At 29.4% G+C, this 25839-nt stretch overlaps 1 protein-coding gene across 1 annotated transcript in view; it reads right to left on the reverse strand.

Annotated features, from left to right (window-relative positions):
- LOC119679589 (putative uncharacterized protein DDB_G0277255) overlaps positions 1–24336 on the reverse strand; it is a 103906-nt gene extending 79570 nt beyond the window's left edge. Inside the window, exon 1 of the mRNA XM_038092036.1 lies at positions 23420–24336. The gene's annotated coding sequence lies outside the window, so the exon portion shown is untranslated. The remainder of the gene's footprint in view (positions 1–23419) is intronic.
- Between the last annotated feature and the right edge of the window lie 1503 nt (positions 24337–25839).

Raw genomic sequence — 25839 nt, forward strand, 5'->3', positions numbered from 1 at the left:
ATAATCAATAATAAGTTCTAGCATTTATAGATGATTTCACTAGCTATGGAAAAAATATAATAAAATAAAAAGCATATTTTTATATTTGTTTTCCATTTTCTGTAGCGTATCTGAACTCCACATAGAGTCCATAGTTTTCAAAATTGATTATCTGTCATTCGAATTTAATTCTAGGTTATTATTATAATGTAACGATAAATGCCTCTATTAAAATTCTAAGGAATTTAACCGGTACCAATCGAAGCTATTCATTTGTTTCTTCATTGAATACAACCGAGCTCCATATAACACTTCTGCTATTCTTTGGGTCACAGCACCCGGTTGGGAAATACAACTTCACATCGAATAAAAGAGGTGAATATAATCATTTTACCCATATAACTTTAGGTCTTAACCACAGCCAACACGATTTTTCCAGCAAAGGGAACAACCTCGATTAGTATGGAAATCTATGGGCCGTGACCTCGTGATACCAGATTTACACCCATCGATCAGGTGCGGCAAGTAAAATTCAGTCGATACCATTTATACTCTAAGCAGTATGTGGGATAGTACTAACTGGAAATTTTTTTGAAAAAATTATGGTTCAGTACGTATTATAAGCTTTACAGTAAGACTGACATAATCTTATTGAATACAATAAAATTCTACAGTTTATTCTTTGGTTTATGCGAATGAAAGAAAATGGAAAATAATCCTCTATACTCTTAAATGGGATGTCTGATAGTGGCTGCCCGCATAATTGATAAAAGGTTCTGAATATGCAATTTGAGCTGAATAATAAGGTCTTAGAATTACCCTTTTTTTCTAATAATAATTTATGGGTGTTACTGTTACTGTAAATGTGCTTCTAAATAATATTATAGTTGTTACTGAAGTATTGCTTATAAAATTTTTGTGAAGTAAATAGGTGAAAAGTTTTTAAAATGGTCCGTACTCCTTAGAAGAAAGCACAGTAATGTTCGCCACCATTTTTAAAGGAAGTGTTAGATAACTGTTGATTTCATTTCATTCGCTACTACAAACTGAGTATGGGAAATTGCTATTGGAACTGGCTGGTAGCGATACATGTCGTAATGGTGAACTAAGACGGATAATGTCTCGGATTCTTCTTTTTTTTTTTAATATTTTATTATTATTACTATTACTATTGCAATAGTTAGGTTTGTAACTATTTTCTTGTTACTAATACATTATTGTTGATAGTGTAGAAATGAATCTGTTGAAAATTACAAGTTTATAAAGTTTACGTGGGAACCAAATAGATAAAAGACTCCTAGGATCTTCTATATTCATTAGTAGAAAGCGCGTCAGTAGACACCCGCAACTTTAATGGAATGATCAGATAGTACACTATCAAATGTTGTATGATACTAAGTACTGACTAAAACAAGCTGATGTTCGAGATGGCTGGTGGAGACTATTGGACGATATGCCATGAAGGATGATACTATCAACTATGGCCGACCAAGACGAATGAAATCTTAGTAATGATAATAGTTTAATAGTTTATAGGCGTTACTGTAATTGTTGTAATATTTTGTTTTAAAACTATTACTATAATTGTTAGCGATATATTCTTGTTAATATTATGTTAAGAATTAGGATTAATATGAAGTTTATGATGAAAGCGAGTAAGTGCAAATTTCCTACTTATGAATATAAACATTCCTAATGCAATAGTTATTTATTAGCAATTGTTTAAATAATTAATTTTTTTAATATTAATCAAGTTTTACATAAGTCTTACACAATAAGAAAACAATTCACTTTAAATACAAAACGATTGAGTTTCCTGATTTATACAATACAAAATAATTGCATATTAATTCCGTAATTAATTGCATTTAATTCATTGAATTATATTTGCATACGGCAAAATGCGAGAGTTTTCGTCTTAAGTGCTCTATAAATAAATATTATTCAAAACATTTTAATCCAATTAGTTGAAAAATATTTAATATTTAGTATTACTACTAAGAAGTTGAAATAAAATATGCAAAATCAGGCACACTGGCAATAAATGCATAAACACGCATACATGCACAACCACACACACACATGCATACGTACACATAAACGTACATGTGTAGACGGAAATTAATAAAAAATACTGGTAAGTAGATAGTAACGGCTCGGTAATGCGATTAAATTTGTTATTTATTTGCATTTAACATTTTAAGAGCAACTTTTTCACTGTGCAACACTGAAAAAAGCGAAACAAATGACCCAGTAAACACGTTTCAAACGGTCCGTAATACGTGAGGAAAATCGAATGGAATTGTTTACTGGGTACTGAGTCAACAATGGAAAGGTGGCATAAATGTTGATACCCAGCAGTTATTGCTTATTGCGTGTTGCATATTCCAAATGACATTTCGCTTTTAAATTTGTGAGGTGCGAAGAGGGATTCACTTGCAAATGCATAAATTGCCACTTCGAATATTGATTTTATGAGTTCATTTGAAACAAAAAAACACAATAAATCAAATAGAAAAGGTAATCTACATACATATATGCATTAATTTAAATGAAATTCAAAAATGTTGAATGCAAAAAATATATAAAAATATCGTTCAGAAAAAAAGGAAACAATTTTTCAAATTGCTAGTGCTTAAAATACATTTTCAGTTGAATTCATTTCGGTTGAATTGTTTAAATTTAACTCTGTTCCATGTTTATTTTATTTGAGTTGTCGCTTTCATGTTTATGTGTTTAATTTCTACTAAAATTCCGTTATAAAAAGCATTTAACAGACACTGGCATATAAATGTTCAGACTCTCGATGGTCACATAGCACAGAGTTGCATGTGGCAGGCATGCACATCAATAAACAATTGAAATCCTTTTGGCAAATTTGCTACCGATTTATGCATTCGTGCGTGCTGTGATTAGCATTTTACAGGCTGAACAATTGAGAACGTTTACGCAAAACATAATGCAAATATCCTGCGGTAAGTTATGCTTCCACTACAGATTGCAACTTTTTTATCGCTCGTATATTTGAACTTAATCCAGATATATAAATAAATATATAGAATGATTGTCTGTGAAAAAAATTAATATATTAGAAAAAATCAAAGTTTGATAAACTAAAAGCGTTTATATTGATGACACTTAACATCAGAGAACTGAAGATTAAGTAACTAAACTATCAAAATTATCACTAACTGACATCAAATAGAATTATAAACGAAATAACATCCAACCTTGTCAAAACACGGCTTTGCAAATTGTGGTCATCTACCATCTTATTTGAATCTTTATGCAGACTCGAATATGCTTATTGTGAAAGATCAAAATTAATTGCTGTCCAAGCAATGCTTTTTTGCTGTCATACAGACGGACACCCAATGGCATAATGATTAGTAAAGGCAACTCTATTACACCCACCACCCTTATAAAATTATCGATAAAAAAATTTTTATTTTTAAAAATATTTTTTACTTTTATTACAATATAGTATTATTATTATAATAGTATTATTATAAAATAGTATTATTTTTTAAATTATGCAGGACTGAAGATGGTCTACGAAGTATATCGAAATATTTATTAATAAAATATATTACATAAATTTATCACTGTGATATTTTTATTTAATTTAAAGTGTCTTTTTTATATAATACGAGTTATTATATAAAAATATAAATTTAAAACCACGACCTAAAGCCCGCCAAAATTTAAAACATAAACATTGAGGTCGACACTAATACAAACATTCTAAAATAGTATTATTATAAAAATACTGACACGAGTTATGGAGAATAACACACCAAACAAACGTAAACAGCGAGATAAGAAGAAAGAAGTATGGTTGTATTGGACACACACTGCGTAAGCCTTATCGCGCATATTGCACTTACTTGGATCTCTCAGGGGACTAGTCACAGAGGCGGACCAGTAATGACCTGGAGAAAGACAGTTCAGCAGGAGACGGGGAAATCATTAATTGAGTTGAGAGCAACAGCACAAAATAGAAACCAGTGGAAAACTTCTGTAGAGTTCTTAAGTTCCTAATAGAGTATGAAAATAATAATAATATAAAATACTAAATTTTGAAAGTCTAATTTTAATTCTTTAACATTGTATGTTAGTCAAGCGATCTTTTCATGGATTAATATTGCTATATAAAATTATACTCTTTATTCTTTTTTTTATATAAAAAAAAACCTCGTGGTGTGTACTTCATTATGGCGGATGAGGTCCGTTAAGCGGATTAGTAAATTATACATAACTCTTAAATAAGTCAAGGTAAGATAAAAATGAAAACAAAATTAACTTAAATTAACTTAATATTTCCTCCAACTTTCTCTATATCAATTTACTTTTAAGATACAACAAGACCACTTAATTTTTCACCATAAGCCATTTGGTAAACTTAATAAGTCGCCATGTGTAATACAATTACATAAATCAGTCTATTCGGCTCATTGGAGCTCAATAACAATGAATGTAAGGTAAATATTAATTTTACACCATTCCGGACAAAATCATATTTACACGCGGTTTTAAGTAGAAAATGCTAATTAACTTTAATTCTTTTATTTTTCACAAAGAATTTCATTTGTGTGTAAATGCGATTTAAATAAGTGAATTATTTAAAGATTTTTTTAGACACCTTTTTTAAGTACCTTTTGGCTGCGTACCTTTTTGCATTGTTGTCAGTTTTTACCTTTTTAGGTTTTTTTTTGTTTGTTTTTTTTTGTTTTTGTTTTTTTTAGCAATATTAACGGACTTTCTTTCTTTCTGCTTTTACGTTTTTAAAGTCACCCAAGCTGTCAACCTCAATTAACGTCGCCTTGCATTATTTACCGTCGACTAAATATCGCTCGTCGTACGCTGAATGTAAAAGTGCCCTTTGTAAAAGTGCGGCAACACCACTTAAGCACATGTCCGTACTTAAGCAGCGTACGGTTGTTTATTAGTAGCCACTGTCGATGCCATTGCCTCCGCGGCTAGTCTTGTCCCATACTCCACTTCGTTTTCAAAAACATTTAATATACTGAAAACATACAACTTCTGCGCAACATTTTGATTGATGTAGTGTCATTTTGCAGCCACAAATACTTCACATGCTTAACACATACCAATAAAATCCATACGTAAAAAGTAGGCAAACACACACACTACCAAATAAAGCAGCATTCTTATAACGCATCTCTGAATGTCTGATTTGATTTCAATAATTCCACTTTGCAACAATTTCACTAATGAAAAATGCATGTTGATGCCACTCTTTGGTAGTTTGTTGTAGATTTTTTAATTTATATTTTTTCCCCTTAGTTCCTTATTATAAATAACCAATTTTTTATTAAGTTTAATTTTATTATTTGAAAAAAAAAAACAAAAAACAAAAAATTTCGAGCATTTGGTCCATTTGGATACAACTGCCAAATGGCATTTGACGGCGGCAACTTTATCAATTTTATGGTTTCACTTCCAAATTGTTTTCTTATTCTGCACGTAGTGTTGTTGTTGTTGTCGTTGATGCTGCTGTTGGTTTCTCTTGGCTTTTGGTGGTTTTTATATTTTGTTCCTATTTTTTAACTGTCAAAATTTTGTCATAATTTTATTTTTTTGGGGCTTTTTTTCAGTTCATACTTTTTATATACATATATTTTTTTTGAACTCATTTTAATATAATAAATTCCACTTAAGTGGTAGACAATTTTACTTTGCTTTTGTTGTTGATGATAAATTTTTTTCTTAATCTTTTGTTTTGCATTTATCATTGCTTTTTATGCTGCCGCGGCGGCGCACGCTCTAAAGCAATTAAGTGCGTCTATCAGGTTTGTTTTGTTGGTGTTTCAATTCAGCTTTGTTTTTTGTTCATCAACATTTTCTGAATTTTAAATGACATAAATGCTGCATAGCATTGTTCACTTTATGAAAAAAATGTACAGTGTGTGCATGTTTTGAAGGATTTATGTGTGTGTGCGTTTGTATAGGGATAAGTGAATGAGCTTTGTATTTGATTAAGTAAATATGTGTGTGCTGGCAATAAAACACAAAATAAACTTAATTGAATGAAATTAAGTCATTTGACAAATCACTGTTCGCCGGAAAGTTATTTTTTCATAAACTAAAAAGTAGGAATTGCACAGTGGGCTCATTTCGCAAAATAGTATTCACTTAGATTCCAATAAAAATGTCATTGGATTTTGCTACACTTGAGTAGTTTTAGTGAATTAATTGTGGCACACCAATTTTTTATGCTTGCTACACTTGATGAATTCAGCAGATTGAAAATTCGTATACATAAACACATTTCTATTTTTTTTGTTTGAACGAGAACTCAAAAGCACCGAAAGACTAAGTCAGTGTGGGACTTTAATCTACTAAAACCATGTCCGAACGGAAAGTCCCTTTTGGATCCATAAAGTATTACTTCAGACGGCGTTCTGAGCGTCGGCTCAAATCGTTAGTTAATTCAACCGAGTTCGTAACTGCCTGATATCTTGAGAGGGGAACACTCTTAAGATGCGTTCAAGTTTGGTTTTATATGTGCTTATGTGTGTAGAAAAGCAAGACTCATTTTGAGATATTTTACTTATTAACTTACCTAAAGGACTATAACAACCCGTTAATAGATTTTGTGCTGTGCTGTGTAAGCGCCTTCTCAAGTCACTGTTTTCTCAATTTGATCACTCCACCGGTCTACCTCTACGCCTTCTTCCTCCAACTACCGCTTCAAATACTTTTTCGGCCGGAGCGTCTAATTTTAATTCTTAATTTCACTCAAGTATAATATGCGCTATTTGCACTAGATATGATAGTTGAGTCATATGCTCCATAGACAGACAACACTTGTTGGCAAAAAAATAATATTGCTTAAATACCAACATATATGTATCAAGCTAAAGAAAGGCAATAATACTCCTTCCCCGAAATACAATAGATTTAATCATACTCCCTTCCTATTCTTCTATTAGTGTGCGAATAGGCCCAAAAAATTGTGAACTAATAGATTCAGAGGCCACATCATCCAATGCCTTTTTTCATATATAGTTGAATAGAAAACTCGATATAAACAAATATAATATCTTCAAGCGGATGTTTTTAATGATATATAAGTTAATTAATTTAATATTTTTTTCGTTTCATTAAATAAACTTGTTCCACGGTTTTTGTAAATATCTCAGCATATACTTTTTGAGCTTGTAAATTTTCAAAAGAAAAACTCGATTAAGCACAGAAGCTGTTCTACCATGTTTAAAGTACCTTTGCAGAGTAATTATACTAAGGCCAACCACCCTGCGCCATCCGTTGACAGTAGAAGATATAAAGCGATTACAAAAAAAATCAAAAAATAAAAGTACGCAAAAAATGAAATAAAACTTTTAAGGAGGACATAACGCTAATGAAACATTTTAAGCTACTTCAGTGGCTCTTGTTTAATGCAAGCAAATAATTAAAATAAATATGTAAACATTTTTTTGCAAGGGTGTCCTTGCAAAATATTTATGAGGGAAACATAAGTACATGCTTATGGTATCGAAAATATATTAATAAGTCTATTTATTTGAAAATAAAATAAAAAATGTTGTGAATCTATGATAAGAAGACATCTGTTGACAATTTAGCTCTCTCAGTACTACCACTCAGAAATATCTACCGCCCATTATGATGTTTTCACAGTAACGCGAAAGACATGAGCTACATTAACCGTTGTTAACTTCTGATATTGGCCTTGTTAAACCATTTCGTCTTCACGGTAATGAAGGTACTTTCTTTATCTTTGTTAGGTCAGTAAAGAGACGTTCTATAACATATTCAAGCCACATCAATCGAACAAATACATAGGCAGTGAATACCTCATTTATGCGCATTTCAGAAACTTTTTTGGCCAACTCATAATATTTTTCGTGCCTATCATATCCCTTAATTCAAGAACCTATCAAAGAAACTGATAAGTCGACTGCATAAATATGAATTTCAGTAACTTTTCTTGCCAACTAGTCTGGTTTTTCGTTTCCTTTAATATTCCTATGTTCAAGAATCTTGTGAAGATAGTTTGCAGAAATCCAACAAAGAGAGTCCTTGCGATGTTTGATGTTAAACAACGAAGTATGACATTTAATTACAACTCTCAACTACACTTCTTGGTTTATTTTTTTGGTTCCTTGACAATCTAGAAAAGTAACAATATTTGAGAAATATTTGTACGAGCTTATTGTACTACTTTAATTGATTTTTGGATTGCGTATATCTCAGACCGAAAGGCGCTGCAACTGTTTAGAGGGTTGATATGACTATCGTATCCGCATACCTTTTGGGAAGATAACCACAACCATTCCATTCTCCATTTACTTGTCACAGACCCCGATCGTTAATTTTCTGTGGTTTAGATGAAAGTAAATATTATTTTACTTGACATTACAGATCTCGATTTCCAGTTTCCTTAGATAAAGAAGAAAGTGAGTGCTATTGTACCTGATATATTCGACTGAGTAAATGAATGTAAGAGACGAGAAAGAGATAAGTGATATGAGAAAGTTATTGTACTGGACGTCATAGATTCCGATCCCAATTTCTTAGATAAAAAAAATAGTAAGAGCATATATACTATAAGTTAACTATGGTTTACAATTGAGAACGATTGAAAGCAGTCGTAAGTTAGCCATATAAAAATATATCTATAAGCAGGCAGCCTTTTCGGTGTTAATCGCAGATCATATTTATATTTAAAAATATAAATAAAATATATAATATTATATATTATAATATACATTCAATTATAATAGGTATGATTATATAAAAATTAATATAATAATAATGTAATTATTAATGTGATTATTAATTATTATTAATTATATAAAAATAAGTAATTTAAAGTATATTAGTGATATGTATAAGTATTTACTTAATCCCTTTTAGAGTTGATTGCTCTAGAATTCTGTACGCTCCTGTCCTTTTGTCGTTTAAATCGCGGAGCAAATAAAATCAAAAAGTACTTAGCAGAGCAGCAGGCATGCGATAAAATAGTAATTTATAATAACGGAGCGATAGTGGCCAAAAGTGGCAGTTGCAAATGAAAATGGCAATTATAATTAATAATTATACGCACAACAAAATTGTTAAAATGAAAAATGAAATAAAAAAAATGCGAAAATAAAGTAAATACGAGTATGAGTACAAGTTGCTTTAATTAAAAAATGCGAACCGAATCGTGCTGTCATAGCACAAAGACAGACAACAGTCAGATACTTTACAACAATCTCATTTTATAAATGAGATACAAACTGACAAATTGACAAACTGACAGACACATGGATAGACCCACGAATAGAGGGACAAATGAATAGACAAATAGATATAGTTACTCGTAGATATGCAGTTGCTGCAATTAAACTATGCACAAGTGCCATAATGCAAAAATTTAATTACAAATGCGAATCCAATGGATTAATTTGAATGATGCCAACGCATTTGAACTGTTTTTGCGCTAATTTGTTTGCCAACAGCAATATAATCTATACGCTATCAAAATGTGAACCATTATGCATATACACATATACATATATGCACACACATACACTCATATTACACACAATACCTGTTAATTGTATCTAAAACTTAAATGGCTGAAGCAACAGCCGAACGGATAAAGTGGGCTGAACTGGGCCGGACCAGGCGTAGCAAAGTAGCCGTCGCCGTTTGCCATCGTTGCTATTTAGTCAGTGACCAAAAGTGCTTAATAAACTTGTTAGTCCACTACAACTGCAAATTGCTAAATGATTAAGTGTTACATTTGAATACCTCAGATTATCACAAATTTGCCTTTACTCAAATGTAGATACCAGATACTTTTTATAGATACTTTTTGCTCGTACATTTGCCATGAACTGCATTATGGCTAATGTACTTAACAGCACGGCGGGTTGCAGTAGCACAGAATCGCATTGCAGATTCTCCGTATTGGCTGGCTTTATGTGGTGTTACCATAATTGACTTCATACCATTTTCTGCTAATTAGTTTTGGTCAAATTCCTTTTTCTTTCCAAATAAATTTAGATTTTTAATTTTTATTACCATTATTACTTCTATTGTTGTTTTTCATAAAATCCAGTTTAATTTTTGTGACAATTGACAAAACATTTTCTACGAATTTATAATGTATCAAAAAAAGCTACCCGTACTCATATAAATAATGGCTTCACTTAACTTGGAGATTTCAGCTTAATTGAGTGACTCATTCCTCATCGCCGCTATTTTAAAAATTTGAAATTTGTACTTCACGGCTTTGTTGTTTTGCGCTAATTTCAAGCATTTTTAAGCTGTCACCACCACCGTCAGCGTCACCGCCACCGCTGCAGCCTCCGCCGCTGCCAATGCCGCTGTCGTTCGTTAATTTACGATAAAATATAAATTTCATTTGATTTGCGTAAGTGTCAACAAACAACAAGACGAGTTTTTGTTTTTCTAGATACTTAATTGCTTCTGCTACTGATTTTAAGTACACGAAATCCTCATATAAATATATATACGAGTATAAATTTAATCTAAGATACATCTATTATGTCGGAGTAGCAAATAATATAGCTATTAATAGTTCATTTCAGGTCATAAACGGGGTTCAAAGGTGAGATTAATCATGAATTTGCCTATTTTATGCTGAAACTTTTCACTTCACCTCAATTAACATTAATTCAACATCAAATCTTCCCGTGATTAAGAGAATTTTAGCAATTATTACTCAGTACTTAGATTAGTATTTCATACGACATCATTATTATTATTAGAAGCCATTAAATTGCTAAAAAAATAAGACCCCAGATAATGACAAAATTTACGCAGAATTTTATAAATGTGACCCTGACTTAGTGGTGACTATATTGCTACTAGTGGTGACTAAATTACGAAAAAAGAGTTATGGCTTCAATAGCAATAACTAAAGGTACATAATGCTACTATCAATTACAAGAAAAGTATTTACATGAATCTTTCTAGATTTCTAGGTTAGGTTATAGATAGTAAGGAATTCATTTCTGCCCATTTGCCACTTTTGCTACTATGTAGACAGCCCAAGTGTATGTAATAGTGGAGTGCTCGGAATTCACTTATGTCCATTTGCCACTTCCTCTACCATATATGTTAAAAAACCAAAAGGACTTACATTGATTATTTTAGATTTCTGGTTTAAATTATATTAGCGATTCTAGAGAATCATCAATTTGCCCATTGTGGCACCATTTAAAAATCCAAAGAGTCTTACTTTGATCATTCTAGCTTTCTAGGATAGGTTATAGCGGCGAACTTAGGGACTCACTTAGGTCTATTTGCCACTTGCGTTACCATATAAAAAGCCATAGGGACTTACATTGATTATTCTAGATTTCTGGGCTGGATTATACCAGCCCATTGTAGTCAGGTTATAGCGACGGTTTTAGGGATTTACTTAGGCCTATTTGTCACTTATGCTACCATATAAAAATTCAAAAGTTCTTACATTAGTCATTTTTGATTTCTAGATAAGATTACACCGGCGATCTTTAGTATTCATTTAGGCTCAGTTGCTCTTTGTACTATCCTATAAAAAGGTTGATTAAAAAAGAAAAGGTTTTCTCTATTTGAAATTTTGAAAAAAGACTAATGGAGAAAAATTTAATTTATATCATGTTTTCACTGAAACTAAAACTACTTATGTTAATGAAATTAAAATTTGATCGTTTCCATTGGCATAATGTAATTTACGCTTAAGATGAACTAGAAGGATGAATGTTAATTTTTTCAGAAAGAACATAAAACATGAAAATAAGTCAATGTATAATGAATGTATAATGAAGTTTAGTTTAAAAAAAGTGTAAAAAGAACAGATCAGTTGTAGAGTCATCGGAGGATAAAGAAAAAAAGTCAGTTAAAGTAAAAGTAAAGGACAAAGTTTTTGGTGGAAGAAGACTGATTTTCCCTAAAGGAAATCAAGCAAGATGTCAGCTGTAGGGAAGGCGAAAGAGGTTTATTTTTTTAAAAAGAATTGAAGAACCAAAAAAAGGGTCAATTATAGAGAAGATGTAGGATTAATGTTTATTTTTTTCAAGACAAAACATTTTGCTCTAGTAAATGAACATTAATTTTTTTTTAAATGAATGTTCGGATTAAAATAAATGTTAATTATAAGCAAAATAAAATATGAAGACTATCTTTAATTAAAATACCAATTGTATCGTTTAAGAAAGCAAAATAACAAACAGAAAAAGGATTAAAAATCTCTCAGGAATTAGGCTTAAGAGGAAGTGGATCGTAAATGTCAGGAAGTAGTTCAAACTTATTCGATATTTTCTTGCTTTAATCTATTTTAATACGATACTAATTTGCTGCTTTAATTGGAATGCTACTTTTACATATAACTTAAAGGTATATAGCAGTTTTTAAAGACTTTAGTTTATTCGTAACAGAAAATAAATTGGAAAACACTGGGGTAAATTGAGAATACTTATAGTTTTGCATTAATTAAATTAAGTTTACTTTTCTCAATTAAAATTTCAATAACTTTCTCAACCCACTGTAGGTACGCCCATTCTAAATAAAAGCAAAATGCCAATTTATTGCCTTTAGTTTTTGAAAGTTAATATAAATCACTAATTGGCAATGTAACTTGAACTACTTAAGCGATAAAATTTAATTAATGCAGTTTCTCTTCACGAAGTGCTGATATAAAAAACATTATTAACATTTATACATTTGGACCATTAATTGATTTGGCCAATTCTGATGGAAAATACTAGTAGCATTGCAGTTTAGCGCGCTTCAATCATCCAATTAAGTGCGCCCTTGTCTGACAGTTGAGTGCGTCAAAAGCAGCAACTATTTTAGCTGCATTAGCAAGCAGCCAATCCATTAATTAAAACACGTAATTTGAACCAGTTTCGAAATTTATCTAATAAATTACTTTTGCATTAAATTGACAAACAACACATTCATTCCAACATACATAAACATGTATCTGATATATATATAAATATCTGATATATATACTAAGGCATAGCAAACTACAACAACACACCATTTACGCATGTAGTCGTAGTCGGTCTAGTACTCGCACTGGTACTCGTACTGGGACTCGTACTCGTATACGTACTGTTGAACGACTCTATTTCAGTTGAATTAAGTATCTCATAGTTGCAGTAGTCGAAGTAGTAGTCGAACGCTTATTAATTTTTTTATTTATTGACTTCACATGGAATGCCGCGCACTTATTCAATGCTACCTATAATTTTTATAATTTAATGAGAATAAATGTATATATTTTTTTTCTTCTATTTTTTAGGCTCAATACGACTGCCTGTGACTGAGTGCCTGCGTATTTCAGGCGGTGATATTTTTTATTAATCATTCGCGTACAAGTATTTATTTTCATTTTTGGTATTTTATAAGCAAACACCAGGTGCTTCACACTGTACACAGTACACGATACACACAGACTTCGTATGATATATTGAGTGCTATTCGTAATTTATTTATTTAACTTTTCAATTAATACATTTTTATATCAAAAATGATTATTTTTTAATTGAAAGTGCAGTAGCATTTTTTTTTCTGCTCCACTATTTGGGTTTTGCATGCCCCTGCTCATTTTACGTTTAAATACTAACTGAAATATTCACATATTTTATATTCACATATATTTATGTATAAACATATGCCATTGCAACTAAATTTACTTAATAATTTATTTAATATTTTTGTGGAATTATATTTATATACTTTATATTTAACTTTAATGAATTTTTTTATAATTTTTTTCTTAATTGTTTGTTCTCATACATCACAAATTATGGTTCACAAGCATTTTTATTTCTTCAACTGTAATTTAATTAAGTCATTGAAATATATATATTTTTTTTCGTATTGGAATTAAATAGTTTGAGTTTTCACATTGAAATATTATCTCGAATATAATGTCACAGTACAACAAAACCAAAAAAAAAAAAAAATAATTATACATTTGAACTTATGCAAGCGTTTTGCATAAGATTTTGCGGCCCATGCTCGGCTTACGGGCTCCCATTAATTTTGCTTCTTTAATGCGAACTAATTGCTAATTTACATCGACACTTATTTCTTGTGAAAAACTCAAACTAATTTGCTTACTCAGAATATGTATTCAATGAAATGAGCACAGATACATATTCATACATATTCAATTAATAAAAAAAAATTCTAAAATATAAATTCCCAGAATGAATTTAAGTAACGCTTAAGTGCAATGTATCGCATATTTAATATAAAAATAAAATTCTACAATTAATAGATAGAATTTCAGTATGACTGTTTGAATTATTTTTATATGATTAGTAATTTTTTTATGAATAAATAATTTCATATATTTAAGTTTAATCAATAAATTTATTATTAAAAAAATCACGCAAAAGACTTCCAGATTTATCACATTAGGGGGTATTTGTGAAACTGATCAAATGCTTGGCATATAAAAAAAATTAACTATAAAAAAATATAATCAGGTTTCTGATAATTAATTGCTTAGATATTTTAATATACAGAATCTGGTTCATTTCTATTTTTTTTTTTGTTTGCAGTATTGGCAATACTTTTTATATATAAAATTTTTTTTTATTCCTTATTAGATATTTTTCTTTCATACTTCTTGCCACTATTTCTCCTACTAACTAACTAAGAATTTTTTAGTGCCGAATGTCACATATAGATCTGCACATTCTTTGCTAATTTAGCCGCTTTTATTGAAAGTACTCAGAGAGGAGTATGCTTGCTACCTATATAACCCTAGCGATCATTATGAGTAGTACTTACCACTACTCTTTTCAACTTGCTAATAACAAATGGAAGGCACTTAAGTAATGTGCAACTTCACAGTCAACAGGGCTCACCTATAATAAAACTAGATCTTGGGAACTCAACAAAAAAGATCGTATGAACATTGCTAGGCTTACTGTAGTTCTTTCTGGAACAATGATAGTCCCACTGATAGCGAACAAATAAAGCAGTGCAAGGAGCAAAAAAAATATAAGAAAGATAAAGAACATAAGCCATCTTTCGTCTTTCAATGAGAAATAAATAATCAATCTGTTTAAATTTCTATACACTCCTTATGTATATTGCGTGGGAGAATTATGGAATTTTTAAAAGCCTTAAATGCAATGTACCACAACAATGGTTGCGAAACACTGGTTCAAACACAAAAACCCTTCAATCAAAGGATCCTAATATCATCAGACCAGTTATTTTAAATAGTTTAACTCAAAAACAAGTTTTATTATTAAATGTCAAATTTAGTGTTTAATACACACATCACGCTATTTAAATGAGTTAGGCAATTTGTATATTGTCTAACTTAAATTTTTTTTTTGTATACATTGTGACCGAAAGGTTTTCGGAAATTCTCATTTAAAATTCGCGCGCTGTATATTTTTCGATATTTTAAGTTTATGTAGTTTGGCAGCCACTGTCCTTAATTACTATGCAAAAATGAGCGCGATCTGTCGGACAGTTCGTTTACGGCAGCTGTTGAAACCAGTTCACCTCAGTAGTGCGTTGCGAAAAAAACAATGGAAAAAAATATTGAACAAAGAGTTTGCATCAAATTTTGTTTTTCGAACGAAATTTCGTGTGCAGAATCGTTGCGAATGCTACAAAAGGCTTATGGGGAATCAGTTTTATCGAAAACTCAAGTTTATGAGTGGTACAAAGCCTTTCAGGACTGTCGTACGACCGTCGAAGACATGCCGCGTTCTGGACGACCTTCGACCTCTACCACCGACGAAAACATTGAAAAGGCAAAGGAAATCGTGTTCAAAAATCCTCATGTGAGTGTTAGAGAGATAGCACGAGAGCTAGGCATCGGTCGTGAGATGGCTCGTTTGATTTTGGTGGACAATTTGTGTATGCGACGTGTCAACGCCCGGCTTGTTCCGATTCACCTCAATTTGTTCAACATTATCAACGATTTTAAGGCCAAACATTCAATAAATACCATCGAACAGCCACCGTATTCACCTGATCTTGCACCGTGTGACTTTTTCCTGTTTCCCAACCTCAAATTACCACTCAGAGGAACGCGTTTTGAATCCATAGAAGACGTAAAACAGAATTCGCAGAGGGAACTCAAAGCCATACCGGAAAGCGCCTATAAAAAATGTTTTGATGATTGGAAGAAACGTTGGCATTTGTGTATCGCTTCTAATGGAGCATATTTTGAAGGAGATAAAATAAATATTGATGAAGGTTAAGAATTTTGCGTTTTATTTAAAATTTCCCGAAAACTTTTCGGTCACAATGTATGTCATACATGAATACCCTATGTAGTATTATTACAATTATTCTTAGAAGAGTTTTCTTCTTATAACGCATTGTGTTCTTGTTATCTATTATTGAACCCAACAGTCGAATACTTTCTGTGACAAGGACACCATCCATCCATACGTATACTTTTGCTTCATGGACCCAGAATTTTTTGAAGCGAAACTAACTATTAAGCGAATGACTCAAAACAATTAACCGGAAATACTAGCTGTTTATTCTGAACAATTAAAACTGATTCCACATAATCCACATAATTTATTGTAACATAAAAAAATATAGAACTATATTATATTTTGAATTCGAATTATTACTAATTGCAATTAAGAAATACAATTTAGTTAAAATAATTAATGTTATTGTATAAAAACCCTAGGAAAGCTCAAGAGGTACTTCACACAAAAACAAATCTAATTAAATAAAAAATTTCCAACTCAATTAGTGACTATCAATACCCCATTTTCTAATATGTATTCGTACTTCATTTAACTTTATGAACCCCTTTGGTTTTCGGTTCCAGATTAGATAAGAGAATATTAAATGACGACAGTATATCTAAAAACATCTGTCAATGGATTGTCTGAACAGTCATTGAATGGCATGGATATAATAAAAATGAGTCAGTAGTAAATTGTTTCCATTGGATTGTTATTTATTGAATTGTTTGGAATAGAGATTTATATTGCCATACTTTTCGAAGACTGTTATTTTATATTAGAAGTACAATGTGTTTTAAATTAGTTTTATATATTTGTAATGGTTTGACTTAATCGTTCTCATCTACTGCGTTAATTATTCTTTCAAACTGAATTTCTTTAAATATCCGTCCATAGCACTATGAATTTGTAGTAATGCAGATAATTATAGAAATACTTTCTGATTATATTGAAACATATTTATATATTTTCCAAAAATTATTATGTAGTCCTTTCAATGAATAAAAGACAGTGAATCTTCTACATTGCCGTTAGTCGTTTCAAAATTCAATTATAAGCAGTTAAGGTGTATAAGAAATGTTGACATACACTGACTCTGTGGAATAGATTCTGCTAAGAAAATCTTCTAAGACAGCGCTATAAATCTATTCGATTTTACGCTCGCGTAACTTTAAAAGAACGTTTAAAGGCTCCACAAAATTCTAGAAAACAAGAAAGAATTGCAATAATGCAATCGCTATAATATTAGACAACAATATCGTAAAGTATCACCAAGCACTAGTCAGGTTGAAGAAAATTTTTCAACAAGACGAAATAAATCATTTAATGAAACTTACTCCAATAAGGTGATCAAAAAAAAGAAGAAGATTCTTAAACCCTAAAATACCAAAAGTACAGAAAGAAATGCAATACTACCATCAAACTCAGCAGCATCGCGAAGGATTACCAAGCCCCAGTGAAGTATAAGGACGTTCTCTATCAAAGAAGGAATAAAAGTAGTTAATGATACTAACTCCGATAACATGATCAAAAGAAAAGAAAGAAAAGAATTTTATTTTTCGTTTTACGATTCCTATTTCCAGGGGTCACCAATTTGACAATCAATTTTAGTACAGTTTTTCGATATAGCTTTCTTCTTAAAATATTAAAGTTTAAAATACTGAACTTTCTTATGCATTTTTTATATTAATTAAACAGTAATTCGTAACAGCAACTAAATGGTCATCTCTTCGTCGTTGGTGATTTAAAAGTAAAACTTTCTGATTTGAAAGTCCAATATCTCGAAAACTAAACTATATTGACATATAGCTTAATGGCAAAGCTGATTTAAAATAGTTATACTTACTAAAATCTATATTTAAACGGGAAAATTTGTCTTTCAATGCCAGAATACCAAGGTGACTCACATAATATAGGTAACTTGCAGCCTCAAAAAATTATTTACGAATAATTAAATATAAGATATATTCCCAAGACTACTGATGATGGGTATTTGTCAATACTCGAAACAGCTCTGTGGTTAGCCAAAAATTCAATTAATTAAAAGTAATAAAAATAAAAAAAAAATTTGTTGTTGCAATTTCCCTACGATATAAAACCTATCTATAGAAAACAATAGTTTATATATAAAAGCTCTTATGAAGTTTTAAAAACTTATTTGTGAACTTAATAATAATAATAATAAAAATAATAATAATAATAAAAATAATAATAATAATAAAAATAATATTAATAATAAAAATAATAATTATATATAAAAAAAATAATAATAATAATCACTTCACTATAATATATTTCTGTTGAAAAGCGACATATATTTCCTTCTTTTTCTGTATTGAACAACATTTTTAAGTGCTGGTATGACAGATAAAATGCTGGGAATTTACTATTGTATTTATGAAAAATTTACATTCGTATTTATGTATTTAATAAGTGACTTCAAAATTTAAAATTTTTTTTATTGTAGTTCTCAGATATATTTTTAAACCACGCCAACTATTTGACCACCCGCTGTTCTGGTGTACAACTTCCAGCTAAAATCGCAAGAGCCTTATCAGAAACATTAAAAAAATTAAAAAAATTTGAAAAAAATTAAAAATAACAATAATTAAACTCTTAAACGTGCTTATAATGAATGTAATTTTTTTTTGTTTTACAAATTTAGCTCATTTCATCGGTTGAGTTCAACGAAAATCCCACAAACATTTAAGCGCAAATCTTGAGTTTCGTCCGAAAGCAATCATCATTAATTATAGACGAAAAGACTTTGAACTTGTGTAATGCCGTCGGATTAGCCAATTAGCAAAAATATGGAAACGTTTATGATTTGGATATTTGGATATTATTTAATTTTGGGTTAATAGTTTAAAATAAAGCATGAACAATTTGTGTAATAATTAATCAATTTAAATAAATTTAAACTATAAAGATTTTACAAAAATAAAAAAAAAAAATGAAAAAAAAAATAAAATAAAAATAAAATAATTTTAAGTGAGCTTCGATATTATTTATACGTTAGACATTAGTAAGTAGTTGTTGAATAATAATTAGGTTGAATAATATAATTTAGAAAACAATTAATTCAGCATTTTATTAGATTTAATAATAAAATCATTTAAAAGCTATTAAACAATACTGGAAAAAAAGATTAGGATTTAATTGTTAAGCAGCTTACATGCTCAGAAAAATCGTTATATGCGCAATTTTACACGTACGATTTGCATTTCGAAGCAACTTTCAATTATTTTTTCCAACGAAATCGTTGAGATACACAAAATGTATCTAAGTGGCTTAAGGAAAATTGCAGCGCAGCATTTCAAATGTGGAATAATTTTATATAATATATATAAAATTTATTTTTATATTCCACAACAATGACGACAAGTCAAGTGCATTTAGATTATATAAATTAAAACCTTGTTTACAAACTGCTATAGAAAAATTAAATTCTCGAAAATATACTTGTCATACCTGTAAGGTTTGAAACTATTAGACAAATAAAAAAAAAAAATGTATCTGTAGATGAAAAATTTATGTTGAAAAGTTAAAACTATATAGTTAAAATAATGGCGTCAAAATTTTCAATTCCGCTTCCTTTCGCGAGAGTGGGTTAAATGCGTTTCGCTCTCTATTTGGGTCATGGCCCCTACGTATTTGCTAAATTTTCTAAAGTTTTCCTCCATGAAAAACTATTTATTGCAGTGCAGATACTGCCGGTGCTGCCCAGATTCAAGCGAAAACTGCTGGCAGCAACAAACAATTATTTTAGTTGAAACAATTATTTTGATACAATATTTTACTTAACAATATTTCCAAAAATAGTTTCAACTTATCGAATAAAATACAATTTAAAGTTTTTGACTTCCCATACTTGACTCATAAAATAAAATGCTAAATTTTAACTATTGTTGCAAGTGCAATATAGTAAATTGCAGGCGAAAACAATTCTCAAGTGCAACAAATTTAAAAAAAAATATTTCATAAATATTTCATAAAATTTAACATTATTATTAACAAAAAATATTTAATACATTTTTTTTTTATTTTTCATAATTATTACTGAGCTTAGGTTATGTATTTAGCACATAAAAATTAAAAATGTTTTTTTTTTTAAATAAAAATAATAATTTTAATAATTTAAATGTATATTAATTTTTGTAAAAAATTATTTGTATTACAGATTTGTAAAACAATTTATCAAAAAATATTTATAAATTTTAATTCTAAAAAGTTTAAAATTATTAACAAAAAATAAATTGAAATAGTCTTTTAAATAGTTATGGAAAAAATTTAATTTTATTAAATCCAAGATTTTACATTAAAGATACATATTAAAGTTATTATATCATCAAAAATAACTTATACTTATAGATAATATCAAAAACGTTAATTAAGTAACACTTTACAAAGTTAATATTAAATATATAACAATATTTATAAATATTTATATTGAATAATTTTATACACTCCCATTATAACAAAATGTTAACTTAATTTAAAATAGAAAATAATTAACTGAATCAATTATATTTACATTGTAATAATTTAGTTAACATACACAGTGAAAAATAATTAGTTTAACTAAAGGTTTTATAAGAAAATATATTATATATTTTCTATATATAAATTTGTTAATATAAACTTATGTATGGATTTGGCAATATTACTAATCTTACAGTTTGACGGCCTCGAACATTGAGTTTACATGTCATTTCCATTTCTGGATTATTGTATCTTATCCTATCACTATATAATTTCTTTAACTGCAGTTGTATTCTGCTTTGGATTATAAAACGCTATTATTATTAAATACCTACTTAATATTAATATATACCAATTTGTATAATGTATAATAAACACCTATTTTATAATAATAGGGTTTTTCAGTTCCCGAGCAATTAATATTACCTAATTAAGAATTTATTTAGATAGAAAATTAACATCGTGTAAACATATAGTAAGAAAAAATATGCAAATCAAACTTACAGCTATTAAGCTGCCCTGACAGATTAGTCAAATATATTGAGAATGATCACTGGAGTATTAAGAGTATTCCAAGGTACATCACAAGTAAGAAAATACATGAATATAGTCAATCTCAGTCAAATATATTAAGAGTAATCTAAGGTACATCACATATAAGAAAATATTTGAATATACCCAAGTTCAGTCAAAAATATTAAGAGTAATCACTGGAGTACCAAGGTACATTTACATAAGAAAATACACGAAGATCCTCAAGAACCCTTGATTAAATCAGAATTCGTATTATTAAACTAATTTGGACATAAGGTTTTTAACTATTTGAGAACTCAAGTGCTTCAAACAATAATAGCCTGTAAACAATTCAGTGAAATATATTAAAAGTAATCACTGGAGGTACATTACACATAAAAGAATAAACGAAGATCCTTAAGTAGCTTTGATTGAAACAGAATTCATATTATGAAACCAATTAAAATATAAAACCTTCAATTGTATGAGAAAACAAATGATTCAATCATTAATATTCCATAAGCAAGTCAATCAGTTAAGACTGATCACTTGATCGTGAGCATCAGAGTATATCATAAAAAAAACATCCACGAAAATCCTCAAATATTGAATATATCAGAATTTACATAAATTACACAAATTTTATGTTGAGAAACTATATGCTCACGTCAACTCTTTAGCCAGAAACCGTGTTTCTACAACAAGATACTTCTATTTAAAAAGATCAGACCGGCTAGCCATAAATCAAATCTAAACTGACCTCATCATTATTGCCGTTATTATTTTCTCTATCACTTTCTTCAAAAATATTGTTTATTGAAATGTATGCTTTTCTCCAATAGGAGATCATTTTCTAAGGCTATGAAATAATGGTTCTATATATATGGTGTCTCTATAGACATAGTTCATGTAACTGCAATGTATGCTTATTTATTCAGGCAGTGATCAGTCATTACTCCAATTTTTATCTTAGAAAGTAACATGTTTAGGTTAAAATATTTTGGAATAAGGGCTTGGCACAGCGAAATCGTCTCATATTAGTGCACTTCTGGTTAACTTTACTGAAGGAGTTTGATTTTATTATATTTTTGAAGTGTTTTTCTAACTTTTAGAATTCATTTACTTGAGACAACTTTCTTCATCAATTCATTTGCTACGTCATCGCCTTCAAGACCACATTCAAAGCCTTACAAAGAAACTAGTACTAATATCATAGACAATAGCAAGGACATTTTTTAAGGTTATGTTAGATATATAAAAAGTTAATAAATGTTCTGACATTACTTTCTTCATCATTCTTTAATTATTCGTGCATTAAAATAAAAGTTCAACTAAGCTACCATTAGACTGCTTCATTGCATCACTTTTTTAAGTTATCGTAATTTATACACTATATATATAGAATTGGAATAGTTATTTATTGGAAACTGTTCTAGTTTAATATATTCTCTTATATAATATGCTTTTCACAAATAAAAAATATACGCGTCCTTAAATAATTATATGGAGAAGTATGGTAAGATTTGTAATTTCCTTTATCAGCTCGTGACGTTAACTTTAATATAATATTTTTCAATTCCTATCTCGTGGTGGTTGCAGAAGATAGGATGTGTCCTGCCAGCACTAAAACCAACCAAATTAACCAGTGGCTATAAAAATATTTAATTATATTTTTTAATTACTGAAAATTGCAATATAATAAGTTTCAGTGTGGAGAGTAAACAAACGCTACCGCCATTAACGTTTAAGAATATGTCAAGGTTGATATAAAAGCCCCTTTAATGACAGCAATTATAGTAAATATAATTATCAATAATTAATTACTTGCCTCATCAACAATATGAAAGGCTTTATTTTACAATAAAAATTAAATTATGAAATAATTCATTTTAACTTGTTCCGTTGGCTTTGTCTTCCTGGCACAAATATTTCTATTACTTTTACATATTAAATGGGGGCCTTTGTTTAAATCCCAGCAATTTAATTAATAAAATACTATTGTTGAAGGCAGAAATAACTAATTCCTATTAAATTTTATATAATCTTCAAAATGACACAATCATAAATGTTAAAATTCACAAAAACAAACTATGAAATAGAATTTCAATTAAAATATGTATCTCATGAATGTATCTCATGCATATTATTGTGCAAGTACAATATATGGTATATGACTTATTTTCTATATAAAAAGTATGCAAAATACTCACCTTAATTACGTTTTTAATCCGAAATTGACAATCCAATTAAATGTTATTTAATTTGTTTATTTGTAGATTTATGCTGGTCTTATTTTGTTCATACGGATATATTTGTGTGAATTTAGCAAAGGTCACGTGTACACATATGCATTTGGAACTAACTATCTGTCAAGCACAGATACACTCTACGCAGTCAGAGTTATATAAACACAACACAACACAACATAACACAACACAACACAATAAAAACACAATAAAGGCAATAGCAAAAGTAGGATCAACTGACTAACTGACTGTGTTGTAACTTAAAATAAACTGTGTATCCTGTGTATCCTTTTCGCTAAGTACTAATGGCGGCGTTTGCACGTATATATGTATAAGTATCGGTGGAAGGATATGTCGACGTAAGTTGACAGGAAAGTACTGCCGTGCTGCCGAGCTGCCGAGCTGTTTACCGCACTCTATTAAAACTTCACTTTTATTCTTTGAATATTTTTTTTTTGTATCCTTCGGATATTTTTTTTATATCCTTCGGATATTTTTATTTACGTATCTGTTTATTTATTTATTTTACAGTCAGTCTTTGTGTTGTGTATCTTTTTTATTTGTGTAGGCGTTAGGATTTTTCAACTCAACTTAGGTAGCTACTTAACGCTTTCACTCTGCATGTATTTATAGTTTGTTGGTCGTTTGGTTGATGAGCTTTCAGCATTTGGCGTGGTGGCGTAGCACCTTAGTGTGGTGTGGGCGGTGGGAAGTTGGGATTTCCTACAATGTTTGCGGAGCATACGAGTATATTTTCTTAATTAGCATAACGAGGTGCAAATTAATCCACTTTAGTTAATTAAATTGCAAAAGAAAATGAAAACTAATTCATGTGCTTTGCAATTTCTGTTTATTTATTTTTTATTTGACACTGAGAAAAAAGTTGCGCTACACTTTTAATATACTTTTAATACACTCTTAATTCTCTTGTTTATATATTTTATAGTAATTTTAATTTGTTTGTAATTTCTATTTCATTTTCTTATAATTTTATTTTTACAAAGTTTTATAAATCCATTTTTTTTTCGTGTAGGTATAATTTACTTACAATAATTTATTTCATAATTTTTATTTATATTTCACTTCATAATATATTACGAAAATTGAAGTATAATAAATAATTAATAATCAATTTTTAATTTCACTTGTTTACCAGTACGTTTTTTATTTATAGTCTTGCGAAGTTTTTGTTTCATTTTACAACAGATACATTTATAAAAATTTTTTCACAATTTTTAAGTTTGTTATTTTATTAATTTTCTTTCTGTAATAAAAAAAATGTTTATAAGTAATTAAATTAATTTTAGAATATGTACGCGTACAGAAACTGTTTAGATACTTATAATTTTATACTGATTCAATTGACAGACATAATTCTATAAAATGTGAATAAATAATAAAAACTCAAAAGTAATAATAAATATTTATTAGTAATTTATATTCTCTAAGTGAATTTAATAATCATGTAATAAAAGTTAACTAACAATTAATCAATAACTATTAAACATTAATTTATTAATAAATATACAAATTATTTAATTAATAATAATTATTCACTAATTAATTATTGTTGTTAGTAATTCTCATTATTTTTACATACTCATTTCATTTGGAGTATGTGAAAATCATCGATAGCCAAACGTAATTCTCATTTTTTTGAATTACAAATAAAAATAATGAAATCTAATAATATTAAGATCAAGTTGTATCTAACTCGTTGCCGTAATCTCACTACTAAATTCTATACATAAAAAACCAAGCGCATTCCCAATCTAACTCGTCGCTGTCAGCTTCTTCCTAATATTTTACGCACCGAAGAACATTTCACAAAGCTTTTTCAAGTTCTCTTCCATACGAAATTCTCTCTTCATAGAGTATACTCTTAGAGAGTCTTCAACTTTTGTAAATATCCACTATATATCATACTAACATTCTCACTCCCAGCTTAAATAAAGCTGTCCCAGCTTCTTATACTTTACCCCCTAATTACTAGAATGTAATTTCTGCTGGAACTCTGTAACCGTCTGATGGTTAAGATCGTTTTAACTTGTTCGTAAGAGGTGGTTTTTATGAGTTCAAGTCTCATACCGTGGCCTACCGCAAAAAAAAAATAAAATACCTCAAGTTGCGTACTAAGTAACTGTTCGCAGCTTAGATCGCTACAGTTCTGGAGTTAGTGTGCACCACTAACTATTTTCAACTTTCAAATCTTCTTCGTCCAAAATCTCTTAACATAACACCTTCAACTATTATTCATAACATATCTTAAACTTAGATAAACAAGGCTACTGCAATATGAAGCAATCCTCTAACTAGATGGAGGATAGAGAAACGTCTCACAAATATATTCCATGAAACACGCATCTCTCTCTCTCTCTTTTATC

This window comes from Teleopsis dalmanni, chromosome 2, assembly GCF_002237135.1.
Source record: "Teleopsis dalmanni isolate 2A chromosome 2, ASM223713v2, whole genome shotgun sequence".
Classification (NCBI taxonomy): Eukaryota; Metazoa; Arthropoda; class Insecta; order Diptera; family Diopsidae; genus Teleopsis; species Teleopsis dalmanni.